The sequence below is a fragment of the Nymphalis io genome, chromosome 12 (genome assembly GCF_905147045.1).
Source record: "Nymphalis io chromosome 12, ilAglIoxx1.1, whole genome shotgun sequence".
Classification (NCBI taxonomy): Eukaryota; Metazoa; Arthropoda; class Insecta; order Lepidoptera; family Nymphalidae; genus Nymphalis; species Nymphalis io.
In genome coordinates, this window is record NC_065899.1 from 12,541,171 (window position 1) to 12,554,894 (window position 13,724).

Consider the following 13,724-nt stretch of genomic DNA (forward strand, 5'->3'; position numbering starts at 1 on the left):
ATTTGCTCCACGCTATCTTTGTAATGGTTATATATCATTATTCGAACAAAAAACATTTGGCGACTAGAAATTAATTTTAATACTAAACTCTGTACTAGAATGTTCGATAAAATATAGCGACCCCCAAATTAATATATAAACATATAAGGTAGCTGTAATATTCGATATTACAAAGAATTTTATTATATACAAAATTAGTCATACTGTAAAATAGAAATAAATGTTATATTTCTTTAAACAATATAAAACATTGCATACCATCACCCATGCTTGGTTAAATAGACTATTGTACTTTGTTTCGTGTAAAACTGAACGTATCTCTTAAGCGATTTGTCATCGAACAATCGTAAAATAATACCGAAGGCGATAGCAACGACAATGGGAAAAATGCGCAGTTATACAATAAGTATTCCCTAACACAGTAAAAGGAAATTTTTCTCACAACTATTCCAGCTGAAACGAATGAGTATATAGCTTGCAGCTATTGTTACAAATTGTATCTTGCCTCTAGCAAGTAATTTTTTATTTTAATAAATGTCAATTTGAATCTTATTTATTTCAATTAATTACAATTGAAATATTTAAAGTAATTTTATAAAATATTTTTGTAGTTAATAATAATTATTAGTATACCAAAACAGCCGAACCATTGTGTTTTTATTTGTATCAATTGTGTTTTTACATCTTGAGGAAGTTGGAACAGCTACTCATAGTTCCTTTACTTTGTATAAAAAAATCGCTTTTGGTAGTTTGGATAATTTATCAGTAATGGTTTTAGAATAATCATATTTAATTTTATAATAGCAAGTGATTAAAATATGCTTTCAGTGTATTAATACAAAGCAATTTGTAAAGAAAAAATTACTTTTTAAATTTCGCAATGACGATTACATGTTTGAGATATTTTACGAGTGATTGAATAAACGTATGAAAAACGACGCGTGTACGGTGAGATGTATTGCAGTAAGCGGATCTAGATCCATGGACTCGATATTGATTATATTATAACATTTGTTAATACAAAATATTAAAGAGAAAACCCTGATTTATTTGAAGCCAGGAGAGAGCTAGTTGCAAATATCAAAATATATCATAATAAAGAATGCTCTACGAGCTTTTGAACCGTCGTGATGTGAAACATTTATTTGCGCTTGTTGGGGGTAGAACCGACTCGTATGCCGTCACGGCTAACGGCATGACGCTCTCTTGTACGCCTCCCCTCCACTTTCTACTCCTTTGTATGTACATACTTACTACTTATTGGTTTTCATTAAATATAAATTCTTTGAAAAAACATTAATTTCGATTTTTCGCCGGGCGTCTTTTATGTGTGTGTGACGACCACATATTTTAAAAGAATAATTAAAGCATTTTATTCGTATAATTATAAACATGTAATCTGTATCAATTAAAAAGGATAATGTTATTTTACTTTTGCAAAGGAATATGTGGTCAATTTCACATTATAGCATCTTTATCGATATGTCAAAAGCAGCCTTAGGGAGTCCGCTACGTTGCAGCGACGCGTCAATTCTGTCCGAGGGGGTAATTGTAATGTCTGTATGAAACAAGTATGTAATGTTATCTCATGTTGTTATATATATTTATGCGACTTGGGAACGAAACGTTTGGTATACATATTGTATTTATAAAATTGGTTTGAATATGTCGATGTTTTGTTTTTAAACACATCGCTTAGTTATTTTTTGTTATATTTATTTATTTCTGCACAGGTTTTTGCGTTGGTGCCTTTTATCCTTTTTGTATTGATCTTGTTAGGTAACATACATATTTCCTTAATTAAATTAATTGATTTATAATATTTGGTTGTGTTGCTATTTAATAATATGAGGATTTTTAGTCAAACTTCTCAGTATCTTAAAATCTCAAAATCTTATAAAGTAAAATTATAATTTTAAGGTATAGATAAAAACTTTCGGATTTAACATATATGTGGGATAGTGAGGGATTTGGTTTTATTGGAATAACTTCCCATTGGATTATGTGAAAATAAGTGCATCATGTGCGGTTGTCTATTCGCCATTCAGAATTGTCACCGCCGCCGAAGTCAGTATCGTCATACGTCATTATCATCATTAAGATAAAATACCTAAATACCTGGTAAAATATATATCTTAAAATAATACATCATCGCAATTTAAGATGAATTTAATGGAAATAATATCAATGTACCGTTTGAGCTAACATCTAACGTACAATTATTTTAAAACGTATTCGAGTGAAATAGAAATCGCATCTGTAGTGAAGTTAAGAGGAAAAGCGATGGAAGCCTTAAAGAAATAGCGATAAATTCCTCAACGTAAACCGCTCGCAGGCGAGAAGTGGGCAGCGGTTGTGTTAGCGAGACAAATAGAGTGGATGTCGTTTGCCTCGTCTGGGCCCTCGTGCGGGGAGCTTTATAAATTGATTGCTTTCCACTGTGTTGTTTTAGCCTTTGATATAAAAATCTCCGAATAAATGACCGAATGCAACGATTTTGTGATACAATATTTTTATATCGTATTTTATATATAAAATTTTCGTTCTATTTATAAATCGTTTCAAATTTACTTAGAATTTAACTGACGTAATACATATATAAACCGAGATTCACTTTTAATTTTAGAATGTAAATGATATTAAATCTATGTTAAAGAAGAACACACTTATTTCCTGTAATATTATAAATATAATATATATATATATAAAATGCAGTTATGATTATATAAACTAGTCCAGTATAAGTTACAACATTTCTCGTTCGCTAAACCTCTTACGACGTACATTACGACATCGTATCATGTGTGTACAGCGATACTTTTAAAATTATATCACTATTTAACTGTTTATAAAACACAACTGTGTTCTGGCTTACAATTAAATGTAAAACATACGTTATAACCGAATAGACAACGCTCTGACCGCAAACAATATTAGGTCTAAAATAATAATTAACTCGGTATTAATTGCGTTACATTGTCCGTTAACGTGTTTTGGAAGTTTATGTATCTTGCTTTGATGTGAATTCATGCACTAAGCGAAGGGAACGATTATGGACAAGACCCTTTGCTAACATAGCGTACGTGCAATCATCCAGGCGGCTGCCTACATAGTACTAAGTTATGGCACTCGGGAATAATCCTTTATTCATATTAGCTTATATTAACCTTATTCAACGCTTTGTTCCACCGAACCTTTGTAAATGTTTAAATATGTATCATTATAACGACATTACTAATGAATACATATCTCTAACAGTAAATGAGGGAATGTTTTTCTAGTAATGCCTAACTGAAACTAATAAACGAATATACATAAAACTTATACCAGACGATGCAGCACAATCGACTTTCTAATGGACCTTTTTTGATGAGAAGATTTGGAGCTTATACCAGGCTGCTCCGATGTGAGTTGGTTATACGTGATAGATTTTCATCTGCCACATGCAGGTTTCCTCATGTTTTCTTTCAACGCCGAGCACGAAATGAATTATAAATACAAATTAGGCACATATAAATGAATGAACCATCACCGTTGTAACCAATGGACCATCGCGGCTCATAAAATAATAATCATAGATAAACAAATAGTAGCAAAGTAAATTAAATATCTAATCAGGTTTTGGGACGAAATATGCATTTTTTCTGTATAATTTCTTATATAATCCGTTAAAGTATATATGTGCTTTTCTCCGTTCCTAGAATGATGCTAGAAAGTTATTACATTTATTGCCTATCATGGTTTGAGGGAAAGTACGCGTCGCGTTTATCAATTATATAGAGTAAAGATAGTGGTCGAGTATAATTTATGTTTAGAAGTATCTTGGTTGTGCATTGAAGCAACTTTCCAACGCTAACACTTGAATTATGTCGAAAGTGACCACAACTAGAGTGGAATTTAATCGTCATTAGCCAATAATTGGTTATTTCTTAATTTGTTATATCCGTGTTTATAAATTTTTACGTAAAATTAAACAACTTTAAGTAATGTTTTGAATGTTACTTAATGTCAGATTTTTATTTAATTATCTCTATTGACACAGATGATTGAATTTGTGGATCGTAAATAAATATTTCTGTTTCAAATCCGAGCAAGTTTTCTTGTGCTCAATTTGTGTTTATATTTCTAGTCGTGCGTAGTATAGAAAAACATCTTAAGATAACCTGGTTGTCTCGGATACAATTTGCACTTGTATATCTAGCAACCTGCTTTGGGACAGCATGATGTGAAATGCTGCAAAATCTTCCCCTTCGCTTAACGATGGGACGCTACGCTGTTTCTGTTGCCTTTTATGAACTTAAATAATAATAATAATAAATTTTTAATAAGATCTGCAAATTGATGGCCATTGAGAGTATTTTTGATACATTTTTGTTTAATTTATTTTGTAAACTTTCATGGTTTAAATATGATACAACTATAGAGACAGACTGTCAGCAAAACATTTGATAACAATGTGTACAACAAGATGACCATGAATTAAATCAATTTAAAAACTTCGATACCATTGTACGCCCGCATGTAAAAGACAAGCGAACGATTAAGATTTGATCATGGCTTACCAAACTTGTTAAGTATTCTTTTATTATCTAAACGTAAATCTTCGTTAGCGAATAACATCGTCGAAATTTAAACGTGTGTGAACAATTGTGGGAGTTGAAATAATATTTCGGAACCTCCAATGTAAATTGTGTTTTGGTCTAGACACTACAATTTGTAAGTTCGGATTGAATAACTAAACAGCTACCCGCTTTGTATTACTTAATATATTACTTTCGTCAAAATTCAGAATTTTGTTCGCTCCGAATTTATAAGTCGCTGGAATGAAATATGTACATTGTACATACATGACTTGTAAGTGCGTATTCTAGATCGTTTTTGTTCTGGTGTATTTTTTTTAATTAGTTTATTAGTATTTGAGTGATATCTTAGTTTAAAATCACGTAACGAAAAATTTCATGTCACCGTACCGTAACTTTTAAATATTTGGAACATAGAATTCAATTTACATAAAACGTAATCTAAATAAGATTAAGTGTTTTTATGATCGAACTGAAATTGGTCCGTTGTATTAAAAACAACCTTAGCGGATAAAACAGTCATTGTATTGTCGTTACATTATGAATGACCTATTTATTAAGTCAGCCCTTAGCATAGTCCATAGTACATACAATATTGTAGCGGTAAAATATTGTAGTAAAGTAGATAATAACCGGTTCAACGTGAAAGGCAGGGGTGCGTGCCGACTGCCGAGACGGGCGCGGCCCGGCGCCGCCGGGTCTGGCGCCGACTGGCTCTATATCGTCGGTAACGTCACTTAATGTTTTCGCATTAATTTTTCACTTGTATATAGAATTATAGATTGTGTTGCGTTGCTTAATGTTCAACGGTTTTTAAAGGATAGTGCTTTAGTGTTGCAAAGATGTATATACGGTGATGATTTGAAAAACAAAATCTTTTTTACATTTTTAACATTTGAATTAATAATTAAGTGATCTGATTTAAGTAATTAATAGAAAATACATAAATAAAAATTTTGTTACTTAATATAGCTTACTTATGTTTTTTCAAGTGAATATCTTTGGACTTAATGAAATTACAAACTCAGGATCAAATATAAGTAACGTTTCAGAGGCAAAAAGATAATATGAGGATTTTTTAAAGCAAATATATTTTAGGTAGATATACTACCTATAATGAACATAGGTAAAAATAGTACATAATCCTATTTGAAATAATGAGACAGCCTTATAAATCAATACTTTAATATAATCAGTACCGAGCCAAGTTATCTCTCCGCCCCCTTTGGCAAATATATAATAACGCACGCACATACGCCTTTCTTCAATGCGTTTATTCAAAAATCTTGTTGTATCTCTAAAACTATTCGTCCAAATTGCAAAAGTTAAACAGCAATTTTTGTTTACAGAATATTCATATCTGTTTTGTTAGATTAATTAAATTAAAGTTATCGATTATTTTGACGTCTTTTTTTAAATTAAAATCGTTAAGTTTCTATACAGTTGTATTATTTTCTTTAGATATTTTGGCAACCAGCAAAACTTCCATACAAAGTTTTGTTGTTTCTTTTATTTTGGCAGCTTTCGCTTTAAAATCGCCCGGAGTCCGGTTCATAGGTATTACATAACCTACCGCCTGATCAAAACAATAAACAATTATATAAATAATAATATTAGTAATGTAATTATTTGAGTAAGACCCTACTTGAATAAAATTTGTTGTGTTTATACGGTGATAGGTTTTTATTGATATGAATATTTTAGTATATAATAATAAAATACTATCAATTGATGCTAGCTAAAGCGTTTCCGGTAATATTATCCTCGAGTGTTATTTAGATGTCAACCGATTACCCGTCGGGCGATCGTCTAATCGATCGGGCAACTGGTCACGTGAATCGACTAAAGGCCCGCGCAGACAGCACCTGTAAGGCTTCCTGAAACCTTTAACGACTTTTGTTTTAGTTTGTTCACAGTTTGCGATACTTTTTGCAATCGTTTCACTTATTTAACCCTTCGTTATCGTGGCGTGTAAGGTTTTAACGTCGAAATCTTTCTTTGTTATTGTATATTATTGAAGAATTGTTTGCCTACTTAATATTGTGTGTGTACTTTAGTATTTTTTGTGCGTATTTAATTATTCGAATGTTTGATCAAACATTGGCCTTATGAAGATGAAACAGAGTTGGTTAGTAGTTGCGCAAGGCCATGCATGAAATGTTTCTTGCGAGTTCGCCAATCTTTCCGAATTGATCAGGAAAAGATTTATCGCACAAGAAAGACCTCAGCTTAACCCGTCCGAACGCAATCCAATGTACCTCTCCATGTATCCATGTCGTATATAAAACGGCGGTAAGACAAATGTTTCGTTAAAATTTATATATATAAACAAAAAAAGGATAAAAAAAAAAAGAGACTGTATGTTCCAAACTTAATATAAAATGCTTTCAATAACAGATAAAAAACAATTAATGTTTTATTAAAAGAAACGATCCGTGAACTCGAATTAAATTTATTTTTTCGGTAGGAATCGGAACAATATTGACACAAGGAAAAAAATACAAATAATGACCTAACTAGAACTTAAGTTGATGTATATACTTGATATTTATAAATACTATCTACATAAATGAAATCACATATATATTAAATAATAACAAGTATTTGATTTAGATTTATTATAATAAGTATATAAATATATGCGTAGATTTGTTTGTTATATACATATTTATAGCGGTAGATATTTTATTAATAAGTTGAAAGAAAATTAATTCATTTTTACTTTTTCCGACATCTTTAACAATCATCGTCAATTATCAGCGAATTAACACAAAATTTCAATCAATTATGTACCTAAAACATAAATCACTCCGTTCATAGGTGAAAACTTTATGAAAATCCGCTCTGTAGTTTTCGAGTTTATCGCGTTCAAACAGACAGAGAGAAGGACGTGGGGGGGGGGCGTTTTTTTATAATATGTATTGATTGAGAAGTTTAAACTTTAATGAAAATCGTTTAATTAAATCCGCGATTACAACGTCCAAAATCTGAAAACATGATAACACGAAAACTTCTCTGAAATCGTTGAGAAGATTATTACATCACTCGAACTCGATTGAAGATATTCTTCGAACGAATCTAAGAGAAGAATTCTCGAAGAGTGGAATATAGACACCTCGCCCGTTCCAACAGTTTGTCCATCTAATTTGTTCGACGGCGCTCGACTGTAAAAACAAATAGCCCGTCGCGCGTTTCCCCCTTCCGAACAAAGGAGGCAGATATATTTTGATAAAACGTTGTAAAAAAGGACAAACGTTTGATAAAACAACGTTTCTTAAAAAAAACTGCAGATTTTTTTTAAGTATGCCAATCAATAAATATAAATATTGTTACAAAATATAAACAAGAGCATATTAGTCAGCACAAGATTATATAGATGTAATATAGATGTGAATTTCTTTGTATTTTATTGACAGCTATGTAATTTAATTTTTGGAAAGAGTAACTTAAACTTTTTGTCTATATTTTGAATAGTGGTTGCTTTAAATTTGAAATAATCTTGTAAAACGACAATACAAATGCTTGCAAAGGCCAACTTGAATGAAGTATATTATAACCTTGTGATTTGGCTTTGAATTTCGTAAACGATAATTGGTTAAGTTCAATCTTTTGTTTTAATCTGAATCTTATTTGTCTGATTGTGTACAGGTCTCATTGTAATTATAAATCTCGCTTCGTTTAATATCTCGCTTAAGGTTACTTGTTGCGAAGTTTTAATTGAATTTGTTTGTCGATTTTGACTTTTTTAACAAATCGGGAGCGTGTTGCAGCTAGAAAATATTTCTAGTTAACGCTTTACAGGGTCTCGTTCATAAACCTGTCATAAGGTTTATTATAAAAATTATTTTACTTAGGAAATTTAAACTCTCGAACATTTTTATTATAAGTATAAGAATATCAAAATAATAAAACTTTTAATTTAAAAACAAAAACAAAGTGTCGGCAAGTACTTATGTAATATCGATATTATTTATATTTAAAATATTGTTTTCTCAAGTACTCTTAAAATCACTTTTGAATGAACATGTTAGTTTTAATTTAAATGTAAAAGTATCATCGGCTTAGAATGTAGATTCTACTGACGGGAACCGGCCAGACACTCGGTAGGTACTCTTGTCCACCAATGTACATAATTATATTAAATGAACACTATTTAATATAATATATATTATTTAGAAATAAACCATGTTCATATATTTTTTTAGCTATGTTATGTTACATTAATAATCTGTTTACATAAATAACGAGTAACCATAATTATTTATACAACCCAAGTCAAAGATCCATCATTAAAATTATTCATGTTAATGGAGTCGTGCTTCGCTGCCATTATCGGTCCCCTTCTGGTCTCCTGTCAGCACGACCGTGAATTCAGCCTCTTTAACCTGGCTCATACGATTTTATGCCTCCATTAAATACCGGCCAAGTGCAACTTGCACGTCAAGTCGGGGTTTTTTTCATTGCCAGAATTATAGAAGAAAATTGCTTTTACATGGTTTTTCTTAAGTACATAACATTTGTAATGTTACAATAGAAGTTTCTGGATCATTATAATTCAATATCCGTTTAACTTGGTCTGTTATATATGAAACAAGAAATATATATAGTTTGTTTAAGTGTTCCTCTCTGTCTTGTATTGTGAGTTTTCTTTCCCTCCAGCAAGTGGAAACTAAAGATCGAGTTTCTTTAACCATTTTTCGTAACGATTCTACAAAATGACTTGCAATTTGTTTCCTATATTTTCTTAACGTTAAGTTCTCACACATGCAATGCTAGACAAACTCACGCTCAAACCCACACACAGAAAAACAAATATATAATCTTGTAAAAAACGAGATAACAAAAATCTTATATCATAATTATAAGTTAAAAATAGATGATTAAAGCTATATCTTAAATTAAACAGAAATTCTATGTTAAAACAGTAAGGAGATGTAGAATGTTGTTCTATGTTATCGTTCATGAGTTATATGATGGAGCCGCGGTGGCTCACGGCTCAGATCGTACCGTAGATAGCGGGTTCAAAAACGACTAAGTTATCATGTGCTTAAAAAGTGTTTATTCATCTTGAACGAAAACATTGCGCAACACCCGTGTATGTCCAACGATATTCTATCAAAAATTCAAAAGTGTATCCTACCGCATCAGGGCAGCGTGGTGAATTAAGCTCCAAAACCGATTAAGTGGAACAGTCGGACATTTACAGCTTTAAATTATGTTTATATTATCATTTGTATTCAAACAAAATATAATATCATGCAATTTGCATGACCATGCAACACTGACGTCATAGTTGCCGAATACGAAATAATATTTATTCGTTTCAACGCTTTTGTTTATGCATTTGTAAGCCAACAGAATGATCGAAATGAACGTGGCACGTCTGCTAAGCTTAGGAAACGGCAATATCGGCTTAAACTGTGAACAATGGAATGGACGCAGGCTCAGTCAATAACTGTTGCTTGGTTCCTCTATCGCTTTGCACCTCGGATTACCAGTGGCTCGTGTAAACAGATACTTCAGTTCTGTCGCATCTTCAGAGCTGTCGGGCGATTGGAATTTATGACTATGTCATTAGTGATGAAAGGAATTCTATTAAGTAGCTATTTTTACCGCGAAATTACTTAATAATAATAATAATAAATGGTTATTTTAGCTAGTCTACCTATATATGTATGATCGCATAATTTGAAATGTCAGATGATGATGTCGTCTCTTAATACAGCGTATTATTGAAATTTGATTTATTAAGAGTTAGTTAATAACTTTATATAACAATTTTAAAGTCATACACAACTCAAGGTGTATCGTCGTTTTACAGGTGTAAACAATTTTTGTGTTAAACAAAACTACGCACGCACTAAAAGTTGAGATTGTTATGCAAACTGGAAATAAAAACGCACGCACATCAAATATATCTTAAATCAAAAGAATAGAGAAGATTACACCAAAGGCGTACACGGACAACACGTCGCTGGAGTTTTGAATATTTGAGAAAAAATCTAAAACTCATTGGAGTGGTTACAATGAATAGGTTATATACATATATGTATGTATACTTTTAAGAGTATTTTTGAGTCTTAAATTTATATTTTTTTGTAAGTCAAATAGTGTGCAACCAATTTGAGCTATCATAAAACAAACTGCTTTTATTGTGTACTAGAGGTCTTGGTATGGATGTGAAGTAATTAAGAGTAGTCGTTGTAGGTATTTATTGTGCATTGTGTAAGTACTTTGGACCCCAGCCAAGCAGATTTAAAGCTTCGAGCATCGCGCTAATGTATTAAGTCGCTAATATTAAAATTATAACAAATTCGCCGGAGAATGAACCGATACTTGGAATCTGGTCTGTCTAGGTATCTGCCTCTCACTAATTATTATATTATATTTTGCAAGGCTGCTTAACGATGGATTAACTGGTGAGTCAATGTAAAGAGTATGTAAACGATTATATCTTTTAGGAATGACTATCGGACGCCCGCTCGAAAAATTCGTAAAATGAATTTAAAATAGGCAACAAAATATGTTTGAGATCTGAAATGAGCGCTTAAATATCCTGTAGTATCTCGAATAAACGAAAAAGAGCGAACAATGTCGACTGGGAACGAATGAACCGTACTATTATACGAAATGCAAGACGAAAAACGGGGCCCGCATTGTGAGTGGAAAATCGAACTCGAATGTCGCGAGACGAAAGGCTCTTTGTGCACAATCAATGGGCCCTCGATTGCTGATAACTTTCTTTGCAGTCTAGAAGTTTGAGTTGGAAGTTGGCGGAGTATCCGTTTTAGTATGAGCCCTCCACTTGCGAGTAGTTTCTAATAATGAAACCGAATCAGATATAGCAATAAATGTGTCGATTATTTTCTACTCCTCGCTGAATGGTCCTCATTAAAAATGGAATTAGCTGTATTGTTATCGTTTCGAATTTCGAAAAGATAATATCTTTATTTAAAATGTAAGTCACGTTTATAATTTCTTTGAGTAACATCTTCCAGAACTTTTCGATTTCAATTATTAAAATAAACTTCGCGGTTGGGATAAAGGTTTCGCAATGTAAATTTGTCTTCTTTCACAAACAGCATTGTAGACGTTTATATTTTTATTGAAATTTCATAGATTCATTTTTTTTTTTTTATATTCGCCGGGAGGGCAAATGACTCTACTCCACCTGATGGTAAGTGGTAGTAGAGTCCAAACGCGACGACGGCCAGTACAGACGGGAAAAACGTTCTGCACTAGCCGCCTTCGCCTTGCCGGCCCGCAAGATGCCTCTTCACGCCTCGTTTGAAGGAACCCGGGTTGTAAGAGGAGGGGAACACGTTTGGAAGTGCGACAAAGAAAGGAGTTGCCAAATTTCTTTGTTCGCGATGGAATTGATGTCACAGTTAGGCGGTGACATCGAGAACCAGCTCGCGCGGACTTAAGAAGGAAGGGGGAAGCAGGAATTAGAGAGAATAATTCCTCAGAGCACTCGCCGTGATACAGTCGATAGAAAGCGCTCAGTGCTGCTATCTCACGACGCAATTGTAAAGGTTCAAGGGTGTTTGTGACCTTTACGTCGCCAATAATGCGTACGGCACGTCGTCATTATTTGCCTTTGTTATTTTTCCCTCCTTTTAATTCGGTTTGATATTTGTTAATAACATATATGGATTTGTGTTTTTATTATCTTACTACAAGAAAGTGAATTTGAAAAGCGAAAAATAAGCTTAAGCATGCTATCGCTTTATTTGGTACCACACTTGTCTCATAACATCGTTGTTCCACGTTGCCATGCTCGCAGCGTAGTTCTTACTGAAAGCTTAATGACGACGCTGACATGGAGCATTAACAAAGATAATAATTCACAATGTCAACATTACTGCAGAAATTAAGATGTAGCATCGCAGCGGTCACGTACGGGGTCGACTTGTTTGAAATACGAAGGAGCTCATCGGTCTGGCTCGTTAAGCGTCGGAGCGTGCTTTTATTACAGCAAAGCGTGCGCCGCGCGCGGGCGACACTTGAATATTAAATCGCCGACTCTAGGTCATGCATATTGCCCCGTACCCGATTGTAATCGAGCGTAGTGATGAACGTCACGCACGATTCGATTCTCGCCACGTCGGACGTCGAGCGCAATTTGTCCTGGTGAGTTATTTCATATCGCGTGATGTAAGTGAGATCTCATCGATTTGTTGTAGGTGGATCGAATAATGTCAACGGACATAGTAAACATTGAAAATGTTTTCCCTATCACATCGCATTTGTTTTTGATTTGAGGTATCTGTTTATTTGAAATTCATAAAAATGCAGCAATATAAACTGCTGCATTTTTTTGTTGCAATGTATTAAGATGTGTATTTAAATCAAAACAATATTAACAATAAACAAAAGCGCGTCTTTATCGATTGACAACAGATGAAATGTAACATAAGCGAAGTGATTTTGTTAACACATTATATAGCGTTGCAAGAATTTACAACGGCTGTTATAATGTGTTCCGTAGAGTGTACGACGGGCAAGATAATTACATGCGATGTAATTACGAAGTGTGCCAATGGTCGGTCCCTGACTGCCTGCTTCAGCACTATTGGATAGATATTTGATCGGTTTATGCGGTCAATTTGGTCTGTGCTATGCGTGAGACCTACATACACAATCGACGAGGCCTCTTGCCTATATGCGTTATTGACGATGATCCAATATGCGGCTTGGGTAGTTATGATTAACATATTGATTATTAAGTACGGAGTGAACCGTTTCTTGTACATTTATGTACGTATGTATATTTATAATTTTATATGATTTGAATCATCAATATTCAATATATATCAATACATAGAACGTGATAATATATAATAATATATATATACCTATAAAAGGCAATGTGCAAATGCACAAGTTTATACATGTGATATATACACACTTGACTTTGTCGTAACTGTTTCTTGTTGTAGATAAAATATTTTGAGACCTTTCTAATTTAGTGTCGCGTCACGCTAAAATTTAAACTTCAATTTTTTGTTTAGGTTTTCACGGTGAGTGCTCATTACTGTATAATATTTATTAGAAATGGTGTAATGAAATAATTGACTATTATGGTTTCCAATTATTTCAGAATGTCATTAACAATTTCCTTTTAAATTCAAAATAGATGTT

General features: G+C 32.8%; 2 protein-coding genes across 2 annotated transcripts in view; both read left to right on the plus strand.

The window, feature by feature from the left end:
• LOC126772529 (HIG1 domain family member 2A, mitochondrial) overlaps positions 1-13,724 on the plus strand; it is a 397,572-nt gene that overhangs the window by 66,077 nt on the left and 317,771 nt on the right. The gene's annotated exons all lie outside the window — the stretch shown is intronic.
• LOC126772530 (protein couch potato-like) overlaps positions 1-13,724 on the plus strand; it is a 194,819-nt gene that overhangs the window by 12,045 nt on the left and 169,050 nt on the right. The window lies entirely within an intron of this gene.